Source organism: Psammomys obesus, unplaced genomic scaffold (genome assembly GCF_907164565.1).
Source record: "Psammomys obesus unplaced genomic scaffold, mPsaObe1.curated_primary_1811, whole genome shotgun sequence".
NCBI classification, from domain to species: domain Eukaryota; kingdom Metazoa; phylum Chordata; class Mammalia; order Rodentia; family Muridae; genus Psammomys; species Psammomys obesus.
Window position 1 is genome coordinate 26,597,736 of NW_026592890.1, and position 17,796 is coordinate 26,615,531.

Below are 17,796 nucleotides of genomic sequence, written 5' to 3' on the forward strand. Positions count from 1 at the left end.
ACAATAAAAAGACACAGACTAATAGATTAGATTTGAAAACAGAGTCCATCCTTCTGTTGCATCCCAGAAATCACCTTAATATCAACATTGGAAAAAGATATTCCAGGCAAATGGACCCAAGATGAAATCATTTTATTTCTGACAAATAGCCATTTTATTATCTGACAAAATATACTTCAAACCAAAACCAATCAGAAAAGATAGGGAAGGACATTGCATACTCACAGGGGAAAAAATCAACTAAGAGGATATTACAATTTTAAACATCTATGTACCAAACACAAGAACACTCACAGTCATAAAAGAAAGATACTATAACTACAATCACATATTGTCCTTCAAACCCTAATATTATGTTACTTCAGACACTCCACTCTCACCAAAAGACAGGCCATTCAGAAAACAAAACAAAACAAAACACAAAAACTTAAACAGAGAAATGCTGAAACTAAATAAGATAATGAACCAAGGGAATAATAACAGCTATTTATAGAACATTTAACCCAAACAGAAAAGAATTTACTTTTCAGAAGTTCATGGAACTTTCCTCAATATTTACCACATACTGGACACAAGGCAACTCTCAATAGATAAATGAAAAGTGACATCCTGTATCCTATCTGACTACTACAAATTAAGGCTAGGTATCAACAACAACAGGAACAACAGAAAGTTTGCAAACTCATGGGGGCCGGACCACCTACTACTGAGTAAGATATAGGACATGAAGACATAAATCAAGAGGGAATTAAAAACCTTTATAACTGAATGAATATACAACATACCCAAACCGGTGGGCACCATTGAAGGCAATTCTAAGTGACAAGTTTGTGTCACTAGGTGCTTTCGATAAAATTAAAGAGATGTCATAATAGCACTTTAACAGCACACCTGGGAAATCTAGAACAAAAGGAAGAAGTAACACCCAACAAGAAATAGTAGACAGAAGGAAATAATCAAAATCAGGGCTGAAAACAAACAGAGTAACAACAGCAAAACTGATACAAAAAATCAACGAAAAAGAGTTGTGTCTTTGAGAAAAATCAACAAGATTGACAAACACTCAGGCAAATTAATACACAGAGAAGGTCCAAATTAATAAAATTATAGATAAAAAGGGACAATACAATAATCACCAAGGAAATTCAGAGAATCATAAGGATACATTTTAAAAAATATGTACTCCACCATATTGAAAAAACAAAAAAGATTAAATTTCTTGTTATAGTCCACCTACCAAAGGTAAGACCAGATCAGTTAAGCAACTTAAGCAGATCCACAACCCCACTGAAACAGACAGTAATTAAAAATCTCCTAATCAAAAAAGTCTTGATTTTTAAAAGATTTAGAGAATTCTACAAGATTTTTAAAGAAAAATTAACACCAACACTATTTAAATTATTATGCTAGAAACTGAAGCAACATTTCTTGCTTCTTTTTACAAGGTCTACTAACTTGATACCAAAACCACATAAACACACAACAAGAAAAGAAATTTGCAGACCAGTATCCTAAATGAACACAGACACAAATTTTTTCAATAAAATAATTTCAAATGGAATCCAAGAATATATAAAAAAGAGTCAGCCTTACCAGGCCACAGAAGATGACAATGCAGCCACTCCTGATGTGATCTGATAGACTAAGATCAGAAGGAAGGAGAAGAGGACCTCCTTTATCAGTGGACTTAGGGAGGGGCGTGCGTGAAGAAAGGGGAGGGAGGGTGGGAAGGGAGGAGGGAGGAGCTTATGGGGGGATACAAAATGAATAAAGTGTAATTAATAAAAAAAATAAAAAATTAGATTTTATCCACCATGATCAAATTGGCTTTATCCCAGAGATGCAGGGATGGTTCAACATACATAAAGTGATAAATAAACAGACTAAAAGACAAAAACCACATGATCAACTCATTTGATGCAGTGTTGACGTAATGTTCTTGTGGGCTGTGTACACCTTTCCCTTACTCATTCAAATGTGGATTTCTCTACCACTATCTGGTTTTAATCTGGACATTGCATTGTGATGTTTATTCTAAGCATCACCTGTCTCCAGTTTGTGTAAACATGTCACCATATATTCTCTGTATTGCCAATAAAACCAACCAGCCAATGCTGAGCAATGGAGAGAATAGGATGGGACATCCTGGTTTGATGAGGGGAGGAGAAAAGGTACAGTGCAGGGGAGATCCAAGAGGAGAGGACCAGGAAACATCAGGAGAGATGAATTAGACCTGAGATATGACTAAAAAGCAAGTGTAATGTGGGAAATCTGAATGGGAGGAAGCTATACTGGCTTGGAGGTTTAGGATGGAATAATTTTTGCCTAACATCGTGCTCTAGGCTAATTAAATCTTTGTCTCTGTGTGGTGATTTGGGTATATAGCTGGTTAAGGAATAATCACTGCTTTACTAAAATATATATCAATATTAAATAATGATACTTTTTCAACAATGTAGAAAATCTTTGACAATCCAAGATTCCCTCATGATAAAAACCATGGAAAGACTAGGGATGCAATGGACATTTCTCAACACAATAAAGACAATTTGTAGCAAGCCCACAGCCAATATAAACCTAAATAGAAATTCAAAGCATTTGCACTAAAATCAGGAACAAGACAATGTTGTCCACTCTCTCAATGCCCATTCAATACAATACTTGAAGTCTTCGCTAAAGCAATAGGACAATGAAAGTTCTCTAGAGTAACAGAATCTACAGAATGAATCTCTCTCTTTTTAGAAAGGGGATTTATTAGGATGACTTACAGGCTGTGGTCCAACTAATCCAACAATGGCTGGCTATGAACAGAAAGTCCAGGAATCCAATAGTTGCTCTGTCCATGAGGCTGGATGTCTCAGTCTTCTGTATATGCTGGGATGCCAAAGAAGTAGGCTTTAATGACGGTAAGGAAATGGACTTGCTAGCAAGACAATAGCAAGAAGGTAGAGGGCAAAGCTTCCTTCTTCCATGTCCTTATATAGGCTTCCATCAGAAGGTGTTAGCCAGATTAGATATGAATTAAAGTGTGACATTCTACTTCAAAGATCTACTCCTAATCACGTTGAACATCATTGGCTCTGCTTAGGGACTGGAGCCACTCAGTGAAATAATGGTGACTCACTTAGGGAGGCAAAGTATAACACATTTGCTTGATAGTGGCCTCATATCATTGGCACTTGATAGGGACTCAGGTTAGAGCTGGCTATTTTCACAGACAATGTGGGTTCACATAGAGTTTCACTAACTTAATGAAAGAGTCCTGAATAACTAAAGGGCTTCTGAATGTGCAACTACTGAAAATTAGTTCAAAACAAGGTAAGTAATGAGTTCACCAGTTATCTCAGTTTCTACCTCTGTGATGAAACCCCACAACCAAAAAGCAAGTTGAGAAAGACAGGACTTATTGAGCATACATTTCCACAATGTAGTCCATCCTTGAAGGAAGCCAGGGCCGGAACTGAAAGATGGCAGGAACCTGAAGGTAGGAGCTGATGCAGAAACCACAGAAGAATGCTGCTTACTGGCTCGCTTCACATGGCTTGCTCAGCTTCCTTTTTTTTTTTTTTAATAGAACCCAGGACCTCCAGCCCAGTGATGGCAGCACTCACAATGGTCTGGGCCTTCTTCCAGCTGTCATTAATTAAGAAAATTCTCTATCGGCTGGTCCATCGCCCAATCTGATTTATTTATTTAATCTGAGACAGGGTTCTTCTGTATAGCCTTAGCTGTCCTGGACTTACTTTGTAGACTATGTTGGCCTCAAGCTCACGGAGATTTGCTTGCCTCTTGTGCCACCATGCCAGGCTCACAGCCCAATCTGTTTTTTAATTTTTTTTAATTAATTACACTTTATTCACTTTGTATCCCCCCATAAGCCCCTCCCTCCTCCCCTCCCGACCCCACTTTTCCTCCCCCTTCTTCATGCATGCCCCTCCCCAGTCCACTGATAGGGGAGGTCTTCTTATCCTTCCTTCTGATCTTAGTCTATCAGATCACATCAGGAGTGGCTGCATTGTCATCTTCTGTGGCCTGCAAATGTTGGGCAGAGTGCATGGAATCTTATGTAAGATGTGTGAAATAGTAAGAGCTGGAGAGGACGGAAACCCCACAAGGAGAGCAACAGAACCAGAAAACTTGAACACAGGGAACTTCCCAGAGACTCATTCTCCAACCAAGGACTATTCATGGAGATAACCTAGAAACCCTGCACAGAACTATCACAGCCCAATCTTATACAGTCATTTTCTCAACTGAGGTTCCCTCCTCTCAGATGACTATATTTTGTGTCAAGTTGACATAAGTCTAGCCAGCACACAGTCCATCACCGAGGAAGTCAGGGAAAGGAACTCAAATAAAAGAGGAACCTGCAGGCAGGAACTGAAGCAGGGGACATGGAAGAATGCTGTTGACTGGCCTGATGCTCAAGCTCATCCTGTTTTCTTATGCCATCGGGAACTATAAGCTTATGGGTGGTATCACCCCCAGTGGACTGGGCCCAAACACATCAAGCAATATAAACAATCCATTGTACCATTTAGCTTTGACGCTTACGGAACACAACAATGACCAGTGCAACAATAAAGACAATAAGGCTCAATAGTGGTATTCATTAGGGAGCCATGTCATTGGATTTAAGGCCTACATGATAAAAAAGGATTGATGCTTGATACTGTGAGGTCATAGAACCTTGAGGATAGTCTATGACTTTCTAAGTCTAAACCAGTAGACCCCCTGACCACATTTACAATAATTATCCTTATGCCCATACAGAAATCCACAACTAGTCAAAATGTAGAAAACCACTGACTGTAGGGTACACCCCTTCACTGATACATTTTTCAACACCAACACTATACCCAAGGCTCAGGGAGCATTGTGGAAGAAGGAGCAAAAGGATTACAAGAGCCAGAGGGCTAGGAAGTCTGCTGTGAGAATGTGTCTTCTATGTCAGACTTGGAAGCAGCACCCATGAAATCTCAACAACATGGTAGCTTAAACAAGACCTGAACAAATGGAACAGCAATTGACATAATAATGTGGATGATGAACATCCAATAAGGTGGTCCGATTTCTAGATGAAGAACTCCAGGCAACTAATGACTGCCAAGAGAGGAAGAATTAGTTTTCCCTAAGGAATACACCTCCAAGGCCATTATCTACTCTCAAGTGGTCAACCCTAAAACACATTCATGTGAATAACACTAAATGGACTCATCAGGTCACATTTGTATGCCTATATTACTAAAAAACAGAGATATGTGGGAAAGTAGAAAGAGAGCTTGGAATTAGATAAAGCAGAATAGAGAGGAAGGGTGCAGGATATGAGAGCCGAGGATTGAAGATGATCAAACTATATTAAATGCAGTAAATGTCGTTTGTACAACTGATAACTGTTAATAAAGATCTAAGATTATTGAGGGAAAGTATTCAACAGTAGAAATAGTTTAAGAAGCCCTGCTCTCTGTCAGGTAGCACATGCTTTTAGTGACAGCATTCAGGAGTCAGAGGCAGATAAATCTCTGAGTTAGAGGCCAGGCTTATCAAGTTCCAGCGTAGTTACGACTACACAAAGAAACCCTGGGTGCAATGGTGCACACCTGTAACCCGGCACTCAGGAAGCAGAGGCAGGCAAATTTCTGTGAGTTCAAGGCCAGTCTGGTCTACAAAGTGAGACCAGGATAGGCAAGGCCACACAGAGAAATCCTGTCTCAAAAAAAAAAAAGAAAAAAAAAACCCGAAATAGATAGATAGATAGTAAATAGATAGATAGTAGATAGATAGATAAATGAAAAAGAAAAATTCTGCTATGATTGAGGAACTATATATCAATTCTACACATGTATGTACAGCATGGGCCTAAGATGTATCAGTATGACCCAGGGGTGTTCGTTTTCGGATTTTATAGTGCAGTTTAGAGGACTGAGAAATGACATTCGTGTAGAAGACTGCGGGAGGGGTCACGTGTTGCCACCTGTGTGTGGGTGCTAAGCATCTCTGTCCTTTCTTTAGTCTGTTCTCGATAAGAAAACGTAGAAGTGGAACATTCTACAAATTCTAAACGTAGAATATATTTTCCTTGTGAAGCTTACGACCTCTAAAAGGACTGCTGTTTGAAGAGGAGAGTGAAGAAACTCCATTTGTGCGCTTTGCTGGCATTAATAATTCAGAGGCACCTTCCATCTCTTCCCAGATAGACAGAAGGGGCCATTTTAATATGTAATGAGACAGGAGAGCTGAGGATGTAATGAGACAGGAGAGATGAGGAGAGAATGTGAAAGCTGAAAAGAAAAGGAGTGGTCCCACGCCTGGGACTAAAGACTAGAGAGGGAAGCTGTCCACTACCACACTACCGAGGCTGCCTTTTGAAATGGAAAACTGTGATGTTTTTATTTTTATTTGATACAGGGTCTTATGTAACCCAGGCTGGTTCTGGATGGAGGAGAAGATGCCCTGATTATTCTCTTCTCCCTGGAAGGGGCTGCATCGTATTTAACTACCGTGTGTTTTGCATCAGGATGCTGTGGAAACAAACTTAGCCTGTGATTTAATCTTATCATATGGAAACTCTAATGATAATCACATTTTGGAAGTAGAAATCTATGTACATTTTGATATAGTCATGAAGGTATTAAGACATCACAGATTACTAACTTCAAATATTTCCAGCAGTTGACTTCTCCTTTTTCAAAAAGATATTTCTAGCTGGGCGGTGGTGGTGCACACCTTTAATACCAGCACTTGGGAGGCGGAGACAGGAGGATCTCTGTGTGTTTGTAGAATGAGTTACAGGACTCATTACTGTGTGTAGCCAGCACTACACACGCAAAGAAACTTTGTCTTGAAAATAAAAAACAAACCAAAAAAAGATATTTCTCTCTGAATTCAGCACTTCAATAGTAACAAAGAGTTGTGCACTAAAGTGAGTATTTCTGGCAAGAAAGCATTTTTTTCCTCGCTGGGGGATAAAAGCTGAGCGGTCTCAAGCAGGCTTAAGCCGCCATTAGAGCCAGCTGAAAAATAAGCAACCCAATGAGAAGTGATGGTTTCATTGGTGTTAAACATCTGCTGAGCGAAAGTGGACAACCCGATTTGGATTCATCACCATAGCCTCATAGAGTAAGTGGAAAACATGGAACACGTCTCATCCTTATGGAGGAGGAAAAGGAGGAATGTTTTGTATTTGCTGCATTGTCTAGACCCGCAACTTGCTTGAGGCACTTAGATGGCCGGGGTATCTCTGGTCATCTTGCTTGCCAGGCTTCCCTGGAGTGTTACAGAGCAGTGGCTCTCAGTAGTAGAAGGATCAATAAGCCCCTCACACCCCGTTTTTCTAACCAATTATATGTGGAAGTAAGATTTTTTTCTCACACAAATCCAAAGAACAGGATGAATAAAATTAGATGGGACAGAAACAGATTTGAGGATCTAGTTCTCTTACAGTAAGAATTATACAGTTTTCAAAATGACCTGACTTTCTCAACAATGGCTTATTGATTTAGAGAATGGGTTTCTTTCCTTTTTATTTTTAAATAAGACTATGTTATATTAACTTGTAATGGCTTTGCTAAAGTTGTTTAGCCACATTTATTTTTTTTCTCCAGTTTTTCTGAGTAAGGAGGTACACACTTATTTTTCTCATTTGGGAGGAATATGCAACAGGGGTCTCACAAGTTAGAAACTAACTTGGGGTACACAGAGAGATTCTGTAATAAAAAATGCATCAATTTTAATTTCCTTTCTTTTAATTCTCTCTCTCTCCCCTGCTCTCTGAGACAGAGTCTCACTATGTAGCTCTGGCTGTCCTGGAACTCACTTTGTAGACCAGGCTGGGCTTTAACTCACAGAGATCCTCCTGTCTTTGCCTCCCTAGAACTGAGATTAAGAATACGCCCCACTATGCCCACCTACAAATACTTTTTGGTGATTTGTTGATGTGTGAGTGTAAGTACTATCACCTCCTATGTGGAAACAGGAAGATAAACTCAAAACGGCTTCAGGCTGTAAGTGTCTGAAACTGGCCAGATTCACTAGGTCCCCTGTGGGCCAGAGTAGGCTATAGAAGTTGAGAGTTCACCGCAGACAAGGGAGCTGAGTTGTAAGGAAGGTCTTCCGAGGAGCAAAGCTGCAAAAAGGACTCGACTCTGAGACCAGACCAGCTGCCTGGAAGAAGCAGAAAGCAGCAGGGATGCCTGGAACAGGGTTAGCTCAACTGAGGCACCTGAAAAGGATACTCGCCAGCCTGCTGAGCTGCCAGTGTGCTCCAGGTTCTCAGCTTTGGAAGAACCTGTGCTGGATGGGCATTTATGATACAGCTGTCACTGAGCCATTTCTGCTCCTGTGAGTCACCCTTCACCTATATTACTGCAAGCAAACCCCAATAAAGCTAATCGACTTTGTAGAGCACCCGGGCTTTAACTCACTCCTGAGTACTGAGATTAAATGCATGCACCACCACAGATGCCTACAAAAACTTTTCCGTGCCCTTCTTGATGTACAAGCCCAAACCAAAACCAATCCCAAAACTTAATTAGACTTTGTTGATATCTGTACTGTACTTTGGTTTGTCATGGGTTTCCTATGTGGGATGAGAAGATGTTTGCATTGCATCTCCCTAGGGAAAGATTTGCCACACAACAATTGTAAATTGATATGGTCATTATGGAAACAAAAAATTAGTCATAACTTTTTTATGATCCAGCAATTCTATTTCAGAGTATATGCACAAAGAAAAGGAGATCAATACAGTACAGAAATATGCAGAGGCCTACATTAATTTTGGCACTATTTACGACAGGATATAGAGTCCACGTAAGAATCTATTAATGGATGAATCAACAAAGAAAATGAGTTAATATTCACAATGGAGTACTAGACAATCTTACAAAGAAAAAGTCCTGCTATTTGCAACTATTTGCATGAATTAGAGGCCATTATTTATACTTAACCAGGTCTCTCCAAAGAAATCATTACATAGTCTTTCTCATATGTGGAGTGTAAAAATCCTCAATATGTAAAAGTGGACACTGGAGCTAGGTGTGATGGCGCACTGAGAGAGGCAGAGGCAGGAGGATCTCTATGAGTTCGAGGCCAGCCTGTTCTACAAAGTGAGTCCAGGACAACCAAGGCTACACAGAGAAACCCTGTCTCGAAAATCCAAAAAAAAAAAAAAAAAAAAAAAAAAACACAAAAACCCAAACCAAACAAACAAACAAAAACGTAGAAAGCATTATTGTTTTGAGGCAGAGAACAGAGACAGACTATTAGGTAAATAGGAGGAGCAATTCTAAAATCTGTTATATTAATGATGACTATAATTAACAACACTATATAGTATACTTAAAAATGCCCAAGAGAGTAGATATGTCCTCATCCCCAAACTGAAAACTATATGTAAAATGATGACTATATTAACCAGCATACCTAATCATTTAAGGTGGATATATGTATCAAAACACACATTTGAAAGAACAAGAATGTTAAGAAACCACTTTTTATTTTTATTGCTTAAGATGGATACCACATATTTTTTTTGTGTGTGTGGGCACAGTGGGCTTTATTTATGGTGTTCAAGAGTGTAGACCTCCTTGGGCCCCTCCTGCTGTTCTGGGGGTCTGGGATAGAAACTGTGAGGGAGATGCTCAGTGTCAGGGGCTGAGTTGGGACATGGATTCCTCAGCAGCTGAGGGTCTCTATCTTGCTCTCATGTCCTTGCTGGGGTGGGTGGTCCAGGGCTTCTTATTCCTTGGAGGCCATGTAGGCCATAAGGTCCACCACCCTGTTGCTGTAGCCATATGCATGGTCACACTAGGAAATGAGCTTTACAAAGTTGTCACTGAGGACAATGGCAGCTCCAGCATCAAAGGTGGAAAAGTGGGAGTCACTGTTGAAGTCACAGGAGACAACCTGGTCCTCATTGTAGTACAGGCTGCCCTTTAGTGGACTGTTGGTTGCTCCGCTGCCTTCTTGATGTCATCATACTTGGCAGGTTTTTCCAGTTGGTGTGTCAGATCCATGACAGACATGTTGTGGGGAGGAACACGGAAGGCCATGCCAGTGAGTTTCCTGTTCAGCTCTGGGATGACCTTGCCCACAGCCATGGCAGCACCAGTGGATGCAGGGATGATGTACTGGGCAGCCCCATGGCCATCATGCCACAGCTTTCCAGAGGGGCCATCCACAGTCTTCTGGGTGGCAGTGATGGCATGGATGGTGATCATGAATCCTTCCACGATGCCTTAGTTGTCATGGGTGACCTTGGCTGGGAGGCTAAGCAGTTGGTGGTGCAGGAAGCATTGCTGACAATCTTGAGTGAGTTGTCATACTTCTCGTGGTTCATGTCCATTACAACATGTGGCATCGGCAGAAGGGGCAGAGATGGTAACTCTTTTGGCTCCACCCTTCAGGCGGGCCCTGGCCTTCTCCATGGTGGTGAAGACAGCAGGAGACTCCACAACACATCACCCCACTTGATGTTAATGGGATCTCGCTCTTTTTTTTTTTTTTTTTTTTACATTTTTTTCTTTATTAATTACACTTTATTCCCTTTGTATCCCCCCTGTGGTTCCCTCCCTCCTCCTGTCCCAATCCCTCCCTTCCTCCACCCTCTGCATGCATGCCCCTCCCCAAGTCCACTAATAGGGGAGGTCTTCTTTTCCTTCCTTCTGATCATAGTCAATTAGGTCTCATCAGGAGTGTCTGCGTTGTCTTCTTCTGTGGCCTGGTAATGCTGCTTCCCCCTCAGGGGTAGGTAATTAAAGAGCAGGCCAATCAGTTCATGTCAGAGACAGTCCCTGTTCCTATTACAATGGAACCCACTTGGATACTGAACTGCCATGGGCTACATCTGTGCAGGGGTCTTAGGTTATCTCCATGCATAGTCCTTGGTTGGAGTATCAGTCTCAGGAAAGACCCCTGTGCTCAGATTTTTTTGATTCTGTTGCTCTTCTTGTGGAGTTCCTGTCTTTTTTTTTATTTTAAAATTTTATTTTTTTTCTTATTGGTTACATTTTATTAACTCTGTATCCCAGCTGTATCCCGCTCTCTCATTTCCTCCCGATCCCACCCTCCCTCCCTCCTCTCCGCCATTCCCCATTCCAAGTCCACTGATGGGGGGACCTCCTCCCCATTCATCTGACCCTGTTTTATCAGTTCTGCAAAGTCCTCCTCTATGGCCTAACAGGACTATTCCTCTCTTGTGGGGTGGGGAGGTCAAAGAGCCAGCCACTGAGTTCCTGTTAGAAATAGTCCTTGTTCCCCTCTCTATGGGAAACCAATTGGTTACTGAGCTACCACGGGCTACATCTGAGCAGAGGTTCTAGGTTATATCCATACATGGTCCTTGGTTGAATGTCAGTCTCAGAAAAGACCCTGTGCCCAGATATATTTGGTCCTTGTGGAGCTCCTATTCTTTCCCCATCATACTAACTCCCCTTCTTTCATATGATTTCCTGTACTCTGCCGAAGGTTTGGTTATGAGTCTTAGTGTCTGCTTTGAAACACTGCTAAGTAGAGTCTTTCAGATGCCTTCTGCGGTAGACTCCTGTCATATGTTCAATGCACATCCCATCTGTCTTTCTAAATGAGGATTGATTATCTTACCCCATGTCTGCTCTCTTGATTATCATTTTTAGGTGTATAGATTTCATTATGTTTATCATATCTTATAGGTCTATATAAGCGAGTATATACTGTGTTTGTCTTTCTCTTTCTGGGATATTTCACTCAGGATGATCTTTTCTAGATCCCACCATTTGCCTGCAAATTTCATGATTTCCTCCTTTTTGATTGCTGAGTAGTATTCCATTGTGTAAAAATACCACAATTTCTGTATCCACTCCTCCCTTGATGGACATCTGGGTTGTTTCCAGGTTCTGGCTATTACAAATAAAGCTGCTATAAACATGGTTGAGCAAATATCTCTGTTGTGTACTTGAGCAAATTTTGGGTATATACCTAGCAGTGGTATAGCTGGGTCTTGAGGAAGCACTATTCCTAATTGTCTGAGAAAGCGCCAGATAGACTTCCAAAGTGGTTGTATCAGTTTACATTCCCACTAGCAGAGGATGAGGGTTCCCCTTTCTCCACAACCTCTCCAGCATGTGTTGTCACTTGAGTTTTTCATCTTGGCCATTCTGATGGGTGTAAGGTGAAATCTCAGGGTTGTTTTGATTTGCATTTCCCTAATGGCTAATGAGGTTGAGCATTTCTTTAAGTGTTCTCTGCCATTCGATATTCCTCTGTCGAGAATTCTCTGTTTAGCTCTGTTCCCCATTTTTTAATTGGATTACTTGGTTTGTTGCTTTTCAGCTTCTTTAGTTCTTTGTATATACTGGATATTAGCCCTCTGTCAGATAAAGGGTTGGTGAAGATTCTTTCCCAATCTGTAGGCAGTCTCTTTGTTTTGATGACGGTGTCCTTTGCTTTACAGAAGCTTTTCAATTTCATGAGGTCCCATTTATTGATTGTTGCTCTTAGAGCCTGTGCTGTTGGAGTTCTGTTCAGGAAGTTGTCTCCTGTGCCAATGAGTTCTAGGCTGTTCCCCACTTTTTCTTCTAACAGATTTAGAGTACCTGGTTTTATGTTGAGGTCTTTGATCCACTTGGATTTTAGTTTTGTGCAGGGTGATAAGTATGGATCTATTTTCATTTTTCTACATGTAGACATCCAGTTGGACCAGCACCATTTGTTGAAGATGCTATCTTTTTTCCATTGAATGGTTTTGGCTTCTTCGTCAAAAATCAGGTGTCCATAAGTGTGTGGGTTTATTTCTGGGTCTTCTATTCGGTTCCATTGATCCACCATTCTGTTTTTATGCTAATACCATGCAGTTTTTATTACTATTGCTCTGTAGTACAGCTTGAGATCGGGGATGGAAATACCTCCAGATGATCTGTTGTTGTATAGATTGTTTTGGAGATTCTGGGTTTTTTTGTTTCTCCATATGAAGCTGAGAATCTTTTTTTCAAGGTCTGTGAAGAATTGAGTTGGTATTTTGATGGGAATTGCATTGAATCTGTAGATTGGAGTTCCTGTCTTAAAAGGTGGCGATGGGTTTGCTTTTGAGGCCAAGCTTCCCGTTCTCGGCCTTGACTGTGCTGTAGAGGCATACCAGAAGATGTAGACGATGTAGTCGAGGTCGATGAAGGGGTCATTGATGGCCACAACCTACACTTTGCCAGAGCTATAAGGAACCCTGGTAACTGGGTGTCCAATCTGGCCAAAGCTGTTCACTCCAGCCTTCACCATTGTGTCTAAGGGATGAGGCTGGCATTGCACAAAGAGATGCGGCTGTCTCAGGAACAGGGAAGAGCAGAAAGCTGGATATCACATAATTTAGCACCCATCCAAAGACTTTTTTTTTGAGAGTTAAAATGGTGCTATGATGAATAATTATGTTACTTTGCTGGGTATTCTCCTTCTCCTGTCTAGTAATTGATCCCCAAAGTAGAATTGCTGAGCTAAGTGCTATACAAACTGTTTTAAATACCGTTATTTATGAATTTATCAGACGTATTTATAGCTGAGGTTGAATTTGATCTCTAGTACATTTTGTTTCCAAACATTGGGTTCTGAAAGCAGAAAAAAATGTCATCTGAATGGCAGCAGCCTTGCGATTTTAACTCAAGAACATTATGAAGCAGTGTATAATTGTTTTTTTAGCCTTTAATAACATCTAATTGTATGAAAATATAATTCTTTGAGAGTCACAAAACAACATGCATGGAAGATTAGAATCAATCTTTAGTTAATTAGATTATTAAAAAAATTATTTATTTATGTATCTATCAACATATCTGTGTATCTACCTATGTATCTATATACCTATTAGATATATACCTATATTTATGTATCTATCTATTTATCTATGTATGAATGTATGTATGTATGTATGTATGTATGTATCTATCTATCTATCTATCTATCTATCTATCTATCTATCTATCTATCTATTGGTTTTTCAAGACAAGGTTTCTCTGTGTAGCCTTGGCTGTCTTGGAACTTGCTCTGTATGTCCGGCTGGTTTTCCAGGCTGGATCTAAAATTTGGAGCTCCACTTGCCTTTGCCTCCTGAGTGCCAGGATTGAAGGTGACAGGAATAAAGGTGTGAATCATCACGACTGGATTACTTCGTGATTACTGGATTACTGGTAATCTTGGATTACCAGTCTTGATTACCTCCAGCCGGCTAGCGCAACTGATGGAGGGAGCTTTTCAATAACATTGTGGATGGACCTTATGACTCATTGTGGGTGGAGATTATGTCAGCCACTATATAAGGTCCAAGTCGTAGCTAAAACTTATTTCCACCAAGGGTTTGAGTCAAGAAATTGTCAGACTGTAAGTCCTCTGCTGGAAATCACCAACTCTAGGTAAACTGAACATTTTGTGAGGCTGTTGTCACAATCCTATTTCTCTCTGGCTCTAACTTTTGCTTGTGTCTTTATCTTTGATTTTTAAATGAGGAAAGAGGAGGTTATATAGTGTCTGGGAACTGGGAACTTTTAAAAAGTTTTATTTTTATTTTTGTTAATTACAGTTTATTCACTTTGTATCCTCCCTGTAGTTCCCTCCCTCCTTCCCTCCCAACCCCACCCTTCCTCGCTCTTCCCCATCCACTGATAGGGGAGATCCTCTTCCCCTTCCCTCTGATCCTAGTCTATAGGGGAGATCCTCTTCCCCTTCTCTCTGATCCTAGTCTATCAGGTCTCCTCAGGAGTGGCTGCATTGTCTTCTTCTGTGGCCTGGTAAGGATGCTCCCCCCTCAGGGGGAGGTAATTAAGAGCAGGCCAATCAGTTCCTGTCAGAGACAGTCCCTGTTCCCGTTACTATGGAAACCACTTGGACACTGAACTACATGGGCTGCATCTGTGCAGGGGTTCCAGGTCATCTCCATGAGTGGCCCTTGGTTAGAGTATCAGTCTCAGAAAAGACCATTGTGCCCAGACGTTTTGGATCTGTTGCGCTCCTTATGGAGCAGGGAACTGGGAACTTTGACTCTAAATTTTACCACTTACGAGTATTACAAGGTAATCTCAGGGCAGTTTTCATAATGAAATAGACATACAGTTTTGTTTTTCCATTTTGAAACAAGGTCTATGTTGGTCAGGCTAGCCTCAAGCTTCAGATGTATGCCTGATTTTCTTTGTGCCTTTAAGTAAAATATATGTTTAAGTAAAATATATTTTTAGAATAATTGTTCTCTAATTTTAAATATTATTTCTTAGACACTTTTCTATGCTTTTTGCTTATATATAACACCTTTAATACTCATAGTATACTTGTTGCTAGTCTTATTCATATGTGGTCATTTCTCTGTAATTATGAAGATTCCTTAGTCACTTGTCCATGTTAAATATAGTAGGATTGACTTTGGTTTTATGACTTGGATTCAGAGAAGTATTTAAAGAAACTTAAAGAAATACTGATCAGTGTGGAGGGTGGGAACTCCTATCTAGATAATTTAAGATACAGGAGTGCTCCGTTCCTACAGGGCAAAGCTTTGGTCAGAGAAGACAACCATTCACCCAGAATTTTCCTGAGAATTCTGGAAGTCTAGCCTGGCTGGAAAGACATCTTTGACTGATTTGTTTCCTTTCTGTAACCACCTGGATTTCGGATCATTTTTGATAGCTTTTTAAAAATGTCCCAGATGCCGGGCAGTGGTGGCGCACACTTTTAATCCCAGGACTTGGGAGGCAGAGGCAGGCAGATCTCTGTGAGTTCAGAGGCCAGCCTGGTCTCCAGAGTGAGTTCCAGGATATCTAGGGCTAAAACAGAGAAACCTGTCTCACAAGTGATAAACTTAACTATGCTTCTTTGGTGGCTTAGTATCACCAAGAACTCTGTAAACAAATGTTTTCAGTACATAATATCTGTATTTGTATTGGATTTAGGACCATCTTACCTGTCAAAGGACAGACTGTGTGCTGAAGACTACCCCTTACTTCCAGAAACGGAAAAATGGTCATTCCATCTAAGTTTCGGACTCTCTACAACAGTTTGGAAGAAGAGGCAATCTGTCCAGTGTGCCTGGACTTGAACTCTGATCCCGTTTATTTCTCCTGTGCCCACACATTCTGTTTTGACTGCACTAACAGTTGGATGTCAGCGAGGAAAGATTTGACATTGACCTGCCCCCTCTGTCGAGAAGAAAACAAGAGACCTGTCATGTATAACTGGGTGATGAAAGGACTGATCACCCTTATCAAGCAGCACGGTCCATTATTGAAGCAGCATCTGGGGCTGATGGATGGGAGTCTGGTGTCGTCCTCAGAGGATGTGGCTCCAGAAGCTGAGCCTCGTGATGCCCACCAGATGCTCTCTAAAGTCTGTTGTGGGAAGCCTGGCCAGAACTTGGTGGAAGATCGAGGAAGGTTCACGCCTTTAGCCTGTGTCCTGAACAGCCCTCAGTTTTCAGTCTGCAACTGGGATATTGATGTGAAGAAAGAAAAGGAGCGGGCCCCAGATGTTTACAAAGAGGCAGTGAGCAGGAGGAGCATCTATTTACTCTGTGAACATGTGTTTCATATGCTTGGCATGGAAACAGAAGGAGTTAGTTTTATCTTAGGAAGAGATCCTGGAAGGCCTGCCCTTTGCCAGGTAGGGATTTTCCAGGACCTGGCTATGGAAGAAACCAAGTTTTTGATGAAGAAAGTAATGACCTTATTTATGAAGATGAAGACAGTTCTTTCTGCATCTCCTTTGTGGACCCTTCGAGCCCATGCGTTTCTTCTGAACAACCCATGGAAAATGACAGTGCTGCCTTATTTGAACACCTGCCTTTGGGTAATTCATCAATTCCTACTTTGCAGAAGGCCTAGTTACCAGAGGAAGGTTGGAAGGACTAAGGTAAAGACAATGTACCATTGCACCAAGACTTGGTATACTTTTGATGAACTCTATAGACTCCTGAGGTCACTCAGGAGTTATGTTGTAGGCAAGTAGTTGAGCACTGTACATTTGCTTACAATAAAATATTGTCAAGATTTTATAGGTAAAGATTATCTGTGCCTACTAGTTTTATGTAAACTTGATACAAAGTGAAGTCATCTGAGAGGAGGAAGCCTCAGTTGAGATGACTCCATAAAATCAGGCTACAGACAAACCTCTAGGACATTTTAGAAATTAGCGATTGAGCTGGGCGTGGTGGCACAAGCCTGTAATCACAAGGGAGGCAGAGGAAGATGCATCTCTATGACTTGGAGACCGTCTGGTCTACAAAGCAAGTCCAGGACAGCCAAGGCTATTACACAGAGAAACCCTGTCTCAAAAAATGTAAGTAAATAAATATTTATATTGATTTATATTTGTATTTATATTTATATTGATGCGATAGTGTCCAGCTCATTGTGGATGGGGCCACTTATGTGGCTGAATCATGGTGGTCCAGAGTGTTGAACCACACACTTTTTTTGCTATTGTCCACTGTTTAGCAAAACATCTTTTTTTTTTTAATTTTATTTTTTTCTTATCAGTTACATTTTATTAACTCTGTATCCCAGCTGTGTCCCGATCCCTCATTCCCTCCCAGTCCCTCCCTTCCTCCCTCCTCTCCACCGTGCCCCTTTCCAAGTCCACTGATAGGGGGGACCTCCTCCCCATTCATCTGATCCTGTTTTATCAGGTATCTTCAGGACTGGCTGCAAAGCTCTCCTCTGTGGCCTAACAGGACTGCTCCTCCCTTGGGGGGGGTGGGGAGGCCAAAGACTAGTCATTGAGTTCCTGTTAGAAATAGTCCTTGTTCCCCTCTCTATGGGAAACCAATTGGTTACTGAGCTACCACAGGCTACATCT

General features: G+C 41.0%; 1 pseudogene; it reads right to left on the reverse strand.

The window, feature by feature from the left end:
- Nucleotides 1–9,738: 9,738 nt before the first annotated feature.
- On the reverse strand, nucleotides 9,739–13,248 carry LOC129683219 (glyceraldehyde-3-phosphate dehydrogenase-like; annotated as a pseudogene).
- Between the last annotated feature and the right edge of the window lie 4,548 nt (nucleotides 13,249–17,796).